Here is a 17526-nt window from a genome sequence, read left to right on the forward strand (position 1 = left end):
AATTCATCTTCATCAGACTCATCTTGCTTAGAGAGGAAATTCTTCTTATTGAACCCTTTCTTTTTGTATACCATCCTTTTAGAATTTTCTTCATCATCACTATCATGCTTATAAGGACATTTTGCAGCATAATGACCTATTTTTCCACACTTGAAACAAATAAGAGGGTATTTACATTTTAGCTTAGATCCTTTCTTAAGCCTTCGTACAAATTACGCCAATTCGGATTCAACATCAGAGTCATCACCACTGACATTCCTTTCTTTCCCCTTTTCTGATTTTGAGGCCTTGAATGCTGCATCTTTGGAACTTGGGCAACCTTTTCTCATCTCATAGTCAATGAGGATTCCATGGAGTTCATCCACCTTGAGAGTATCTAGATCCTTCATTTCTTCTATGGCACTTACTTTGGAGTCAAATCTGTCTGGGAGAGATATTAAGACCTTTTGAAAAATGGTACTTTCTTTAGTGTTTTCTTCCAATCCTTTAAGAGAGTTGACCACTTCAACTACTCGAAGAAAGTATAATGCAATATCTTCTTCATCATTCATTTTCAGACTTTCAAATTTCCTTCTATGAGTTTGAAGCTTTGCCTTCTTGACTTTGGAGTCCCCGTCGTATAAGCTAATTAGTGTATCCCATACTTCTTTGGTAGAGTTACAATTCATGACTTTTGTAAATTCAGAATTAGTGATTCCACTAGTGATGGAGTTTAAGGCTTTTGCATTTGCAACGTAGACTTTCCTCTAGTCTTGATCTGTTGGAAGAGTGGAAGGAGCTATGTACTCATTTAATACCGAATGCCAAACTTCAGGTCCAAGGGACATTTTGTAGTAGGACATTCTCTTTTTCCAAAAACCAAAATTTGTGCCATCGAACAGAGGAGATCTTCCTAACACTTCTTGATTTCTCATCATGACTAAGAATCCTTCTTCAAGCTGTTAGGCTAACATGAAGAAGCCCACTTTGATACCAATTGTTGGAAATACTGAGGGTGGGGGTTGAATGAGTATTTCTTTTTAATTATTATTTTTATCAGTTAAAAACATTTATATTTGGAACACAGAAATAGATAATAGGAATAGATGCTTTTATTAATGTGATCTTTGCAATAAATCAAGTACAATATATATATATATATATATATATATATATGGTTTCAATCAGTTTCCAAGCACCAACTTGGACTCTTTGTGCAGCTCCAATCTCCATAGCACTAACTCTGTCTTGTCAAGGCACCAACCTTAAATTTAGGAGCACCAACTCCCAGGACACCAATCCTTTTAGTTCTGAGGCACCAACCTCAACGGCTCCAACACTCTATTGTAATTGTCTAGATCTGTTTGGTTGTAATTCTCTGCTCCCAACAATGCTAGACCTATGACTTACTTCCATCCTCTTGTTCCTTCCACTTCTGCCAGAACTTTGGGTCCCTTTTTTTCTTACAGTTCACCAGCCACATCAAGCTTTCCTTGTTCTCTGTTTCATATGCCTAATATGCCTGACCTTTGGCTTCCTCCTTGCTCACTTGAGCTTCAGCTTCCTCAACACTCGCTTGAGCTTTCATCTTCCTCTGCACTCACTCTTTGGCTTCCTCTATCTCTTCGAATTCATCAATACTCACAGGACACGTTAATTAGGAAGACAGGCCATCTTTATTATTATTCAAACAATAGACTTATTCTTTACAGCAATCGCAACATTCATGAACAGTCGTAGTTATTCCTTTAAACCCACAATCACAATCGCAACATTCTGGAGGTCTTTATAAGTCGTGCCCATAGTACAGCCGATGGCCGATAGCTGATTCCCCTTCTGGATGTGATATGATTATAAACTGTTTTTAATGAATCCATCAGGTCCACAGTAATATCGCAATCACAGTTTATAGTGTGCCATCCATTTATAACTTGTGATACATATCTTCCGACGCGGCGGACACGATATTACAATAGGGCGTATTACAATGGAGCAGCGGGTCTGCAGTATTATCACAATCAGAGTTTTAATGTGACAAGGCCTTAAACACTGTGATACATAACTCTCGGTACGGCGGATGCAACTATCGGACCCAAACCTTGTGGTTCTTCCACAATCACCTATCGGAATCATTTATGTGTGTATTTACATTAAAAACCTGAACTATACAAAAACTCAGAATATAAAGGAATACACAGGAAACCCGCTCTGAACACATAAGCCAGACTTCAAATGCATTAAAACTGCATATACAAATATCTCAGGTCTGCTAATACCAAACCTTTCTGCTTTATTCCTCTTTACCTTTGATATCTCCGACCTCCGATTTCTCTTCATCGATATCGGCACATCGGCCCATCGCATATCAGCATTCCACCACGCCGTCACTTAACCTTCCCAAAATGCAACCAGTGATTAAATCTTGACTGTCGATCTGGTTTCTGATCCAACAGTCCAAATTTCACCCAATCATTAGAACTTATCAAAATATCTCCATCGTTCAATCAACCTCGCTTGATTTGATGGTTGATATTGATTTCGAGTGGATAACTTGCGAGAGGAATACCCGCCTGATAAAGTGGTTTTCTCTCTCAAGTCTCCTGCCACGCGTTGGTCGATGAATGGTATCAGGTGATCAGCGCTAAATACCACTTACAGCCTTGAGTTCACCCAATGAACCCACTTACCGCTTAACGAAACTATGTTGGGCCGTCCATCCTCCAGTTTCAATGATATGATTTAATCTTCACTGTCCATTACACTTCATTGGTTTCTTGGCCTTTCCTTAAGAATTTTAGGAAAAGTCTACATTCTTCGTTATAGTGAGATATTCTTGGTCTTCCTCTGTTCTGCTGTAAAACTCAATTACGTCTGCTTCCTACTAATCCTTCCATCCATTCACACAAAAATCTTGATTTGTACATGCCTAGATCCAATATAACACTCCTAGTCTAACAACTTCCAATATTCTCTGCTCTGATATGTTCCTCTTTTCTTCTTTTGATGAATTCTTCCTCTTGGTTATTCTTGGGCATAAATTACATGCGATACTCCCAATATGGCTCCTCTGATGTGGCTCCTCCTCAATCTTCCACTCTTACACTTGCTTCTCTTCTTTGCTTTGATAACTCTGCTCTGATAGCTCCTCAGATTCATATTACCATTAATGACAATCTAGATCAACAAGACAAACATGAAATTTGTGATGTGATAGAATTACACAAATTGGAGAGTGAATTGTTTGGGAAAATGTGGGGTCTTACTTCTTCTCATTCCACAATTTTCCTAGGGAGTGCAAAGATCCATTCCTTGAAATTGTTCAATTTTCATAGGATGGGAGTGGGATATGGTAGCAGATATTGTGGGAAGGTTGTTTTGGATAAGATACAAGGTAAAGGACATGTGACTAAAGGAAAAAATGGGATTAGTTGATTTTGTAAATGTACATGATGTAATTTTAGAAACCAATCAAATGAAAACAGGTAGAGTGAGATTCAACTTCACTAAAATAAGAGAAATTTTGTACTTTTTAGGAAATGAGGATGAAAAGGTACCAAATTTGAGATCTTGATCCATTTATGTTTTATCCCATGTTTATGTTATTACTAACCATGATGTCATCCAAAGGAGGGAATTTGTATTATCTAACTGAACATAATGGTATCGAGTGTATCAAGTGTGTTTTGTGCACTTAAAAGGGTGATTCATTGAAAAAAGAAGTTACTAGATTATATTTTATCGACAATTCTTGTATTTGGAAACTTAAAACTAAACATAGTATAGGAACATTTAAAATCTTATTTCTTCTTAAAGATTGTAGGTCTAATTCTACATCAACCTTTCAGAAGTGTAACAATAGATATATTTGATTTATAAACCTACCAAGGATTTGAATCAACTCAACAAGGCAAGTATAGTTCAAATATTTAGTTCCTTGTTCCTTCACTGCTCTTTTTTATTTATTTTCAAGATAGAACATTAATGATTTGAATATAGTTTTCACATATGTTTTGAGTATAAAAAAGGAACAATTACTCCCATAAATATCATAAGTTTTAAAACTCTATAAAATTATTCATATAAATAAATCACAAGATCTCACACCACAAAATAGTAAAGAACATGAAAAAATAAATGTCAGTTCTACATTCAATCACCTGTTGGAACCCTCTCAAAGTAGTTAGCCTTTCTAAAGAAGGAATGTATTTCTCCAACTACATTTCTGGGAATGGTGAAGCTGAAGATAACTTGTCACTAAGTTTAGAGAGCTTGGCTAGCAAATATCAACTTTGCTAGCAGGATCCAAAGGGTCGAAATTATTTTCCAGTAGATGATACAAATCTTTGCTAGTTTGTAGAACATGTGCCATGACGACTTTGAAAACCTGATACACAATAAACATACCAGTTACACACAAAATGTATATTTCCAAGTTGATTATGTTATAATATAAATCATGTAGCATATCAAGACACAACAAAAGAATGTCCATGCAGAAAACAGACTCCAAGTCTGAGGGATAAGAAACTACTTGATTCAGGAACCCCAAGACATTTTAAGCAAGAGGAAATTTGCTAGAATAATCTCATGCAAAGAATATTCTAGTGGAAAATCATGGCATTCCTTGGGAAAAAAACGGACTCTAGAGAAAAATTGAAGTCTCATACAAAATTCAGACCCCACCGAAAATTGTCTTGAACTACGACAAAAATCTCCTAACATTAATGCGGTCCCTAAGGCTAGTTACAGAGAACCGTTCCCAAACTTGACGTTGTGATCAATTCAGAATCTAGGCCTTTTAATTACAATTCACAGGGAACCCTAGCTACAAACTGTTTGATATGCGAAATTTGTTTAGGCAATTCCAGTCATTGGTAATTGAAAAGTTGTCTATTAGTAATATTTTTCTAGGCTGGAAATCATGATTATATTATTGGTGCTAACGAATAGTGGTATCACTAATTGAATAAAAAATTTCCTTGTGATTGAATTGAATGTTGATATTATGTGATTTTAAATTATGCAGTGATATTATTATGGTACATGTTACATTGCACTACTAAATAAATATGTCTACTATCGAATAAGTAGCAAATGTTTTTTAAAACCCTTGTTTTGAAACCCTAAGGCATAGAAAAAAATAAATAAATAAATAAATAAAAATAAAAATAAAAAAATTACCCTAGATATCTACAAGAAAAGAAAAGTATAATGGTAAGAGGACAAGGGTAGGGGGATTTGGGAACACGAAAGTGAACCCAAAATATATTTAAATAACAATGAATTAATGTAATTTCAAAGAATAGGAATGAGAATGGGTACATAACGAAAGGGGTTTCTTGTGTTAGCATTTCAAAACCATAATCTAAATTCAAAGAACAAGAATTGGAATGGGTGCATAACGAAAAGGGGTTTCATGGTTAGGTTTCTGGTAGCATTTAAATTATAATCCAAGCAATTGGGGACCTCAATGAACCAAGTTTGTAAAGAAAAAAACAAAAGCCAAGCAATCACTTGTAATAATGTGTCGTTAGGGTAAATTTGTAATTCAAGCTCTTGTCAAACAACTCCATCCCCTTGCTTCTCTTGGCCTCCTGATTCAAACCTTTGACCACACCGTTTATATCTTGATACTAAAAGGATCATTTGGCCATGAGCTCCTGGGTATTCCTAGCCTTCTCATCATCGTCGAGATTCATGTCTTCCTGGATTACCTTGCAATTCATTATCCTGAGTGCAGAGAGAACAATCAGGGAAGAACTCTCCATCGGGGCATTGAAATCCCAAATCTTCTCATCCTCATCTCAAATTCAAGTTCGCCTTGATCTCCTTACGAAATCTTCTCAAGCTCGCTCAAATTCATGTTTTCTCGCTTAGATTCAAGTTTGCCTAGATCATCTTGTGAATGGTCACCCTAAATGGGGAGAGAACAATGGAGACGGAACCACTTTGCGGCAAGGCATTGAAACCCCAAATCAATTAATGAAAAGTACTTTATAATATTTTTCCCGAATTATAAATTAGTGAATAATAGTTTAATATCATTAGATAAGCATTTGAATATTAAAATATTTTTTTTTTTCTTAAACACCCTTATCATGTAGTAGTGCATGGAATGTTTTTGGTAGGTTCATCCAACAATTCCATTTTATCAGTTGTTGGAAAAAAAAGTAGTAAATTTTCTATCACACAAAATCAGGAAAGGTATATTTTCAAAGCATCATTATCTCAATGAAGGTGTAAGGAAGATCAATCATGACCTATTAAAATAATCATCAAATAAACAGGAACCCTATCTAATTTTAATAATGGAATAAGTGAAAAAAAATCATATAAATAGAAATAGAATTATATAGTTGCCATATTCTAGCTTGATGGTGTTAACATAGTGGAATTTAGGTAGCACCTTTCAAGACCTTTCAAAACCAAGAAAGGCACATCCACAAATCCTAAGTGTGCCCTCAACATAATGTAATAGTAATATGAGCTAGTAAGAAGGTGTAGGCATATTAACCCAAGGATTTGAAACCCAAAGTTTACTTTTGGCTGGGCAATGTTATAGGCCCATACCATTCTTAGCCAATCTTTTGCACAAAAAGAATTTGAATGTTTAGAATAAAATGAAATAATGATATAGGACTAACCTGAGGCAAAGAATAGGAAAATTTAGAGTACATTCTTGCACCCCTTTCTCTGTAGAACATAGTTATTTCTACTGTAACCAAAGGATGCATATTTGAAAGTTGTTGGCTCCTAAAAATATAACTACTCCATACAAAGCCCCAACAATGATAAAGAGATCATTGCTCCTATCCCTGATATGCAGTAATCTATTCGTTGGTGTCTAAGAAGAGTTTATATCATGAAAAATGGGAACAACACACATTTTATTGATCTGTCTATCCAAACAAAAAAAATTGGGCAGTAATTTGTCATACAAGAGATTTTCAACTACATATCACTTAGTGATGACTTTCTAAAAGATAGTTCCAAAGAGAAAATCACAGGTAGGTGTGAAGAAGCATCTAACAACATTATAATCAATTCTTTGCCAGTAACTCCACCACTACTTCCACAGACAAGACATGAATCATCCAAAAAATGATTATTGGTATTGGGTAATGAAGTATAGATATTGAGTTGAGCTCTTTAATGAAGGTTTTATTCCACCTTCATGTCCAAGAAACAGAATGAAATATTAAAATGTGGCTTTGAAATGGATATCCTAGTATCTTGTAGACTTGTTATAATGTTAGCAGAAGGATTCTAGTGCCAAAACATTGGCAACTTTAATAATTACTTGTGGAGGGAATAGTTTTTGTAATTCTCTACAAAGTCTATCCATAGATGATGTTTGGTAGTAATAGAACTATCTTCCAACATCCATGTAACATGGTTGTATTTTTCTTTTATCTTTGGTACTCCTTGAATAGCCTTTAGTTTTCATGGTGACAGTAAGAAAATTAACTCACATCTAGACACTAAATTGACAGTACTTTGTTAAAACCATTCCTTTTCTAGCTATAGGACTCTGCAAAATGGTTACCTAAAAGTGTTGAACAATCTTGTGAGAATTATGGCCCAGTGGCCTGAAGTGAATGACTTCCCCTCCTCTTTTCATCAACAATAACTGAACCCATTATAGTAATTCCAAAATCACCACTCTAAAATGAACAATATAGGTTATCATATACTTTAGACATTGTTTTATCTCATAAAAACCTTCAAATATGTCAATTTTAGGATGATGAATGGTACGCATAACCATCCTTATAGTATCTATTATATTATGGAAAATTTACATAACAATCGTAGCTACTCTCGTAGCCAAACTAGAAGTGGGCTCATTCATGAAAACTATAAAAGGATTTGCAACAATGTTATGAAACCAGCTCAAGAAAAGATAGAAAAGATAGATCAACGTCTTAGAATTCAGCCTCTTCGAGGGGGCAACCTCCTTTAAATTACATAAATGAACAATTCTTGGATGATACAAATGAAAAGACCTCCTTTATATATATAGGAGTCTAAGGGGTCATAACATAATCAGAGCCGACATAACAATAATAATGTAAGGGCACAATAATAACAATAGTGGGCTTCTATGGGGCACAATAGTAACAATATGGGCACTACATGGGTACAATGATATAATGAGTGGGTTGTACTAATAACAATAAGGGGTTACACTAGTAGTATAGGGGCCTAACATGCCCCTCTCCTTCAAAAAGTGTTGTCCTCAACGCTTGAGTAGTTCTTGATGCTTCTGTATAAAATTATTGTCCTCCCATGTGGAATCTTCAGTGGGTAAGTTATTCCACTTGATGAGATACTCTGAAATTGGTTGATTTCGTAGCTGTCGAGTTCTTGTTTCTGTGACTGCTCCAGGTTCCAATATGATTTTTCCTTCCTCTTCAATTTCTAGCAATATTGTTTGAATTGGGATCTTTTGCAACTTTTGAATAAGTGGCCGTACTTCTTCATCCTTATTCCATTCATTCCTTGCTTCATTTATCCAATCTGGTTGGATAATAGAAATAGCACAAAACAATGCTTCCACATCCTCATCCTTGAAGAGTCTTCCCATTCGGTAAGGTCGCCATTTTTTAAGTGCATGTAGTGTTGCCAACATTTCCTTCTCATAAATAGCTTGCTTGAGATGTAGTAGTAAAAATACCCAATCACCTACATCAAAACATTTTTCACTACGATGTTGATCTACCTGTTGTTTCATTTGATTTTGCACCGAAATGGAGTTATCCTTTAAAAGTTCGAGAACTTGTTGTTGATGCTCGATGTGATCTTTTACTGCTTGAACCTTTTTCTCCTTGATATGTCCTTCTATCTTTAGAGTTTGAGGAGTGGTAGTTTCTTCCAATCCTTTACAAGATATGGTCGGATTCATTTCGTGATGCTCGATGTGATCTTTCACTTCTTGAACATTTTTCTTCTTGATATGTCCTTTTATATTGATAGTTTGAGGGGTGGTAATTTCGACCAATGAATTAAAAGATATGGTTGGATTCATTTCTTCTTTCTCGATGTGATCTTTCACTTCTTGCACCTTTTTATTCTTGATATGTCCTTCTATCTTGAGAGTTTGAGGAGTGGTAATTCTTGCTAATGCTTTACAAGATATGGCATGGTTCATTTCTTCTTTCTCTGGGGTTGGGTCCTGGTGTATATCCTCTTCTTTTGATGTTTCTTGATCCTTTTCTTCCTCCTCTTCATACTCTATGTAAAATAATTTCTTCTCAGTACACTTATGACCTTTAGTGCATTTGCTATCACAATTGTAGCAAAGCCCTTTTTCTCTTTTTTCTTCCAATTGTTGTGGTGTAACCCTTGTAGGTTGTGGAAGGCTAGGAGAAACAACACTTCCATCTTTATAGTTGTGAGGGGTACGCTTCCTGGTTTCCATAATTTTTCTTTCCACTATGTCACAAAGCCCTTTTTCTCTTTCCAATTGTTGTGGTGTTGCTATAAAGAAGGTCTTGCTCTTTGTATCCTCATAATGTGCTATCATTTCCTCCGTGAAAATTGACCACGTAACAAGTTGTTTACGAGAACAAAGACCTTCGTACCATAAAGATTGATCTTGTTCTAAATATGAAGATGCAATACATACCTTTTGTAACAGTTGTTTACCATGTAGATCAAAATATTGCTCCATCTGAAGTATCCAATTTACCGGATCCTTGCCATCAAACTTCCTCATCTTGCTTTTTCATGATTTTAGGAGCTCGACCTTGAAACGACTGTAACTCTGTACTTTCAGATCTTTAAGTTTTGAAATTGAGACCTGTAGTAGCCCTCTATGTCCTCTTTCCAATGCCACTAGTCTGATCCAAATTGGATTCTCTAAGAAAGAGTTATGCACAATCTCCCAAGATGACCTGATTATAGACCTTTCCAAAAAAGCGAACTTGTATGAAGTGCCAAGTGTCACTGTTTCGACCTTTGGATTTGAAAAATATATACAAAAAACTACAGTCTGTTCTCTTTCTGTACCTTCTTACGAAATTTCAATCTGATCCCCAGAGAGAAAGTTATAACGATTTTCCCTAGGTCACCTGTTTGGAATGTAATTCAGGAGTCTGCAAAAATACCAACTTCCTCAGATCATATCTCCGCAAATATAGCACTAAAAGCTCTGAAATTTGGACCCAAGGTTCAGTGCGATTTCTTCTCAAATGGGTATTTTTTGCAACTTCTGAAACGTCGCAGAAAAAAGTTATAGCGAAAATGCCATGATGACCTGTTTGGAGCAGCGAAACCCTAGAATCCAAAGCTCTGATACCAAATGTTATGAAACCAGCTCAAGAAAAGATATAAAAGATAGATCAAAGCCTTAGAATTTAGCCTCTTCGAGGGGGCAATCTCCTTTACATTACATAAATGAACAATTCTTGGATGATACAAATGAAAAGACCTCCTTTCTATATATAGGAGTCTAAGGGGTCATAACATAATCAGAGTCGACATAACAATAATAATGTAAGGGCACAATAATAACAATAGTGGGCTTCTATGGGGCACAATAGTAACAATATGGGCACTACATGGGTACAATAATATAATAAGTGGGTTGTACTAATAACAATAAGGGGTTACACTAGTAGTATAGGGGCCTAACAAACAAGCTCAAAAACTATTGTTAGAATTTTCCTTTGTTCTATTGACAATCGAGTCACACTAGGTAGGCCTTCTAGTTCCTCCCTTAATTTGTATAATTCTATAAGTACCATGACTTCATCAACAAAGGCTTACAAATTGGAACCTTTTGCAAGTCCACAACATGAAAATTTGGCACCATATCAAAAGAGAAATTGATTAGTTATGTAGACTTTAAACTTTAGTTTCTTTGTCAACATCCTTCAGAAGACAAAGAAATTCCAAATATAATAGTGATTCCCAGACAATGACATGTGGAGAATGTATGTCATTCTACTCACAATAATCAAAAATTTGAGCAAAGGTTTCCTGCTTTTTGGGAAATCGATATATTCAGATATCACCCTCAATTTATCCTCCAATCTTCCTTCTAGCTAAGACATCCATGATAGTTTTCTTCCCTACATCAATGACCCCCATAAATGTCATAAGAACACCAGGTATGAATGCACCTGTAACATAGAAATTTAAGTTTATCTTCAGTCACTCCTTTCCCTCATTTCCTACAGATGAATCCAGAATTAGTCAACCAATTCCATCAAGTACGAGAATCCACAAAAACTGGGAATAACTAGATCACATAATACATCAGTCACATGGCTCAAGTTCTATGTCAACAGGTTTACAAGGGATATCATCCACAAATGTGGGGAAGAATCCCTTGGATTTCCATGTGATATTTTCCTTGGAAAATTAATAATAATGACTATATATATAGTGTTTTTAATAGTTGTAAGTCTCATTACCAAAGTGGTGCATTCTCATGTTGGTATTCCATTCCTTTGGAGTGAAGGTCCCCAATGTTATAGCATCCTCCTTCACTATACCATTAACATCACTGAGTGGTTTTGGTGTCATGCCTTGTGGGCCCTCTTTGGTTTGTGGTTGTTATTTATGTGATGTTCATAATAATTGTAGGTTTTACTACTACAATGCAGTATCCCTATGTTGGGAGTCCACTCCATATTAATAATTTTCTCCTTCCTCCTATGATTTCTACAGATGTATAATATGTGAAGTCACAATGTAGGACTCCAATGAAGTTGGGATATAAAGTCACAACACATTTCTCCAAGTAAGGATGGTTAGCTAATTTTATTGCAAACTATAGCATAAAACGTAATGGCAAGAACATGTTTTGGAAAGTGAAAAGAAGAGGGTAAAGTATCATCCCTAGGTCTAGAATCAAAATCCCAAAAATAATAAAATATATCATGGAAACATATACACCATAAATAATAACACTAATGAAATAAAAATGCATGTCTACCAACCTATGCCTTCATGAACAAATAAGTTTGGTTGAATAATATCTTTAGAGATAACAAGGAAAATGTCACTAATATATAGATGATTCATGGGAACATAGACATTGTAGAGTTCTTCATCTCCACTCTCAACCTACATATGAAAATGGGAGAAAAGTAGATATTCCATCTATTTGTAGGGTCCCCATATAATCCAATGTTGGAAGCCATGAGCCAATATGGATTAAAAAATACGTCCTATATAAATATTTGACTAACATAGTGTATGCTCAAGTTATGGATTTTTCAGAGAAGGTTCAGCAGAAAAGTGTGACCACCTATAAATCCACAAATTGGATCTAAGCCAATTTCAATGTTTGTTGCTTTTCCAATTTGACACTGAATATTTCTCATAATCCATGAGCAAACCTTCAAAAGGCTCCTCCAAATATAGGATATGTCATGTGGAATGTGTATGTTGGCCTTTATCGATAATATCATCGATTTATTTTGGAGGTATTTATATTTTGATGATGCTATTCCAAAGACCATCTCCATTTCGAGTCCACCAAAAAATTTCATAAGTAATGCCTAACTCATATGCTCGAGATCAAGGATGCCCCATCCTCCTTCAAATTTCATCCAAGTCAGAACCACCATGTTGGCCAAATGATATTTGTGCTTATTAGAGTTACTAGCCCAAATAAAGCTGGAGATGATGGAGTATATCCTTCTAATGATATTCTTAGGTAGAGCGAAAAGATGAAGCTAGTATAAAGAGATACTCTAAAGGATTGCTCGAACTAGAGTTGCCATGTCTCCAAGGGGGAGCCACCCGTGTGCCCATGATAAAATTGTACAGTGGAATTTCTCTATAAGCAAGCTCCAGTACAAAGAGGTCAATAATAATATAAAGGTGTCTCCATTCCAGAACAGATAATCTACCAAATATTAACACATCATCAACAAAAAGCAGATGAGTAACCTTGGCTTGTCCAGTAATAAATATACTTGTTAGTGACCCGTCCATATGTGCCTGCAAGAGAAATCTGCTAAGTCCCTCAATAACAAGAATGGAAATAAGGGGTGATAAGGCACATCCTTGTCGAATACCCTGAGAGGAAGAAAATAATTTAGTAGGAAGTCCATTATCCAATACGGAAAATTTTGCAGTAGATACATAGGCCATGATCCATGTTGAAACTTGAAATGAAATGCCAATTTTTTTCACTACCAACTCAAGAAAGGTCCAATCTACACACAAAATATTTTTGTAGGTCCACCTTCATAATAATCACCTCGAACTTCTTATATTTGATAGTATCTACAGTATCATGTGCAATAGAAACTGCATCTTGAATCTTTCGTTCACGAAGAAACTCGAATTTTTCCTAGACAATACCATCTAACAATTTAGGTTTCAACCTATTATCACTGAATTTGGAAATCATTTTGTATAAGGTGTTGCAAAGAGAGATAGGTATGTTATCAACAAAAGTTGATTCATGTGAAACCTTAGGAATCAATGTAATGAAAGTTGAATTAATATCACCAGGGATAACACCAAAATTTCGAGATTCTTTTGTAGCCACCACTATATCAGTGCCCATAATATCCTAGTAGTGTAAAAATAATTCAATCTGCTAACCATCAGGCCCAAGGATTTTATCACGAGTAAAGGATTTCATCGTAGCCTGTAATTCTTCCATTGTAATTGGCTGAAATAGAATAGTATTTACGTCGGCATTGAGCATTGTTGAATATGAATCAAGGACCCCCATCTATTGCAAAATATCCACCTCTTCTCTAGCCCAATATTGATTGCAAAAATATCTCAATGCCTCCGCCTATATGTTGGGAAGAGTAAATAATAAATTCCCATTAATATCCTAAATTTCCTAGATGAAGTTCTCCCTGCAACGCTTCGTTGCATAATTATGAAAGAATTTTGTATTCTTGTCTCCTCCCAATACCCAGCGAGCACAATTTTCCAATCTCCACTACTCCTCCTGTAATTGCAAAATCTTATTCTTGCACTTTTCTAAATCCACAACTCGTAATTGATGTGCCACCAATAAATAATCTGCATGTGAAGGATCAACCAATATATCAACTTTTCTATCAGTAACCAAAATTTCAACAATATGCTTCCTCTTTTTAGTCTAAATATAGTTACTAACAGACTTTTTAAGGTCCCTCAACTTAATCCCAATAATTTCCAAAGAAGATGTGATCAAGGGGTCCAATCTTAATACCCAAAAAGTACACACTAATGAATCAAATTCAAGAAATTTTAACCAATGGTGATTAAATTTGAATAGGATACCACCCCAATTCCGATCTTCCTGCCACTAGAGTATGATAGGGAAATGATCCGAAATTTGGGATGGAATAACCAAAGATTTCACATACCCTAAGCACTCCACCAAATTTTCCTGAAGCATGAAATAGTCAAGCCTCTTAGTGATGCCTATGGACCCAACCCATCTATTTCTCCAGGTTGGAATAAAGGGAGCCGACAAAATATAACCAAGTGGTTCCACCAAAAAGGTCGTTGAAGTACCCCACCAATGGGCCCAACCTGCAATGACCCCCCTAGACCTCATTATCTTCAATGGCGAAATTCAAATCCCCTACAAAAATAAGGTGTCCCATCTTTAACAGGCTGAAAGCTTCCAATTTATCCCACAAGTATATTCTAGAAGAATATGGCACATATCTATTAATAATATTAAATTTTTCCTTCGATCCCTTGACAAAACCGAATAGAAGGATACCTGCAAAGGATTTATAGGCAACAAAATTCATGACCTTAAGATGCCAAAAATCTATAAGATCGCCAAATAAACCCAAATCATCCATAATACATACTCACCACCCAGGACAAATGCGGAGGAGAATGGGCCAAATTTTGTCTCCAATCATCATCATTTCTTATAAGAGGATGATGTAGAGGTGATTGACCCCAATCAAGTTACGGAGTATGAGGGTTTTTCGAGGACTCCTCAAGCCCCTGATTTTTAAGGACCTGATTATCATGATGGAAATAACCTCTAAGGGCATGAATAGGAGAGAAAATAGAAACATAAGATGATGTACCAAAAGATGATGGACTAGGATCAAGTGTTGTAGAAATAATGTGAAGATCAGTATCATCCCCATTCGAATTATTTGAAGGTTTCAAACATTGCTCCTTCCTAATGGTCATATTACAACGAGAATTGGGACTGATAGAGATCTTAGGAGAGGAGGATGAATGAATCAACAGGGTCTCTAGATGGATATCAGCATGAAGGTGGAGAAACTCAATATCACTACCCACTAAATTAGTAGAAAAAGGTCTCCATAAAAAAGCCCAAAATTAAATTTGAGCAGGGTCAAGGCTAACAATCGATGAAACATGAATAGTGGAGGTTTCCCATTTGCATCAATAGATAGTGTGGGTAGATACCAAAATTTCTTAACAGGGAGCAATATCCGGTATAGATAACAATAAAGAATGTCTGATACAATCAGAATGTGGTAGCTGAAAATGCGAAGAAAAAATATGTAAAGCATGGAATGTAGAATTACTAAGAGAAACAACACCTGATACCAAATCATTATAGATACGTTGCTTCAGACATGTCATAGGTGGTGTGATTTAAATCTTACCTAAGAGACAATGTTAACCAATCTCCTGAGCCGCTGGAGAGTGTACAGATGTTAATGTATGACCTCCATTGAAGACAGTCTTTGATATTTCATCTCGTCTATTTCCAAATCTACATGGACACTTAGTAATAAGATGTCCCAACATTGTGACAACCCAGGCAGTGAAAAGGAATTTCCCAATAGTCAATTTGTTTCCTAGTAGAAATTCCACCCCATTTTAGCTCCACCTTCACATGAAGGCTAGCAACAAAGTCCACCTCCACCAAACGCCATGTAATAGGTTTCTCTCTCTATAATAGGCTTTCTTCCTCTAGGAAATCGAATTTAATACTGTGGTAAGTCAGTTATTATCTATTGATATTAAAATTTTAGATGAAGATAAGTGCATAAATTTGTTGTGTTCTCTACCAAATTTGTGGGATAGTCTGGTTATTGCAATAGGTAGCAATGCAATTGCCTTGCAATTTTATGAAATAGTCTCATCCTTGCTAATAAAGATGAGATGGAAAAATATGGAGAGCCAGAATGATGATGCCTTGTCTGTACAAGGATGGTCCCATAACAGAAACAAAAATAAGTCATCGAGTGGGAGATCTAAATCTCCAGGAAAACTTGTAAAAGTGGTGTGCTGGAAATGTGGAAAGGAAGGGCACTACAAAAGGGACTGTAAATCTAAATCTCCTAACAAAGGAAATGGATCTGATGATGCTCCTTCTACAAAGGCAAAAACCACCTCAGATGAAGGTGGGGATGTGTACCTGGCTTCTTCAAGTACACATGTAGATCATGAGGCATGGTTGATTAACTCAGGTGCATCCTTTCACTTCACTCCCCATAGAGAGTGGTTCTGCGAGTATGATAAATATGATATTGGTGATGTCTTCTTGGGGGATGACTCTAGAATCATTGGTCGTGGAAAAGTAAAGTTGAAGTTGCAATGTGGAAGGGTTAGAACACTTTTAGGTGTTCTGCATATTCCTGCGTTAGCTAGAAATCTGATTTATGTAAGCAAGTTGGATGATGTAGGTGTAAAAATAGTATTCGAGAATGATACATGCAATATGGTTCGGGGAGAACTGGTATTGAGGCGGAGAGTTTATATTGGAACTCTGTACAAGCTGCAAGGTAGAACTGTTGTTGATGGGTGCAATAGTTCTATGGTTCCTGAAAGTGGAGCAAAAAATCTAGTGGTCTCTAGAGAGAAGACCATGATGTGGCATCAAAGGCTTGGACATATTGGAGAGAAGGGCCTTAAAATACTTGATGGTAAAGGTATGGTAGAAGCTATGAGTAATAGCTCTCTGGATTTTCATTTTTGTGAAAATTGTGTATATGGGAAGCAAAATTGGGTGAGTTTCCCCTCTGGTGGTAAGAGGGCAAAACCGATATTAGAGCTTGTGCACAGTGATGTGTTTGGACCTGTGAAAGTTCCATCACTTGGTAAGTCTGTGTACTATGTATCATTTATAGATGATTTCTCAAGGAATACATGGATATATTTCCTTAAGAAGAAATCTGAAGTCTTTGACAGGTTTAAAGAATTTAAGGCTCTGGTGGAAAACTAGACAGAGAAGAAGATAAAGGTGTTGAGGACAGATAACAGTGGAGAGTTTTGCAGTAAGGAATTTGAAGAAAATTGTAAGAAGTGTGGTATAGCATGGAAAAAGACTACTCCATACACACCTGAGCAAAATGGAGTTGCAGAAAGAATGAACAAGACGTTGATGGAAAGCGCAAGAAGCATGTTCAGTGGTGTCGGGTTAGGACAAGAATTCTGGGCAGAGGCGATGGAGACAACATGTTACTTGGTCAACAGATCACCTTCATCAGCATTGGAGGATAAGACTCCACAAGACATATGGACTGGTAAGAAACCCTCTATTTCACATCTAAGGGTATTTGAATGTCATGCATATGTACATGTTCCAAAGGAGAAAAGAACCAAGTTGGATAGTAAATCTAAAAAGTGCAT

This window comes from Pinus tabuliformis, chromosome 6, assembly GCF_031772625.1.
Source record: "Pinus tabuliformis cultivar Carrire ecotype Pingquan chromosome 6, CPIR1, whole genome shotgun sequence".
In the NCBI taxonomy this organism is placed as follows: Eukaryota; Viridiplantae; Streptophyta; class Pinopsida; order Pinales; family Pinaceae; genus Pinus; species Pinus tabuliformis.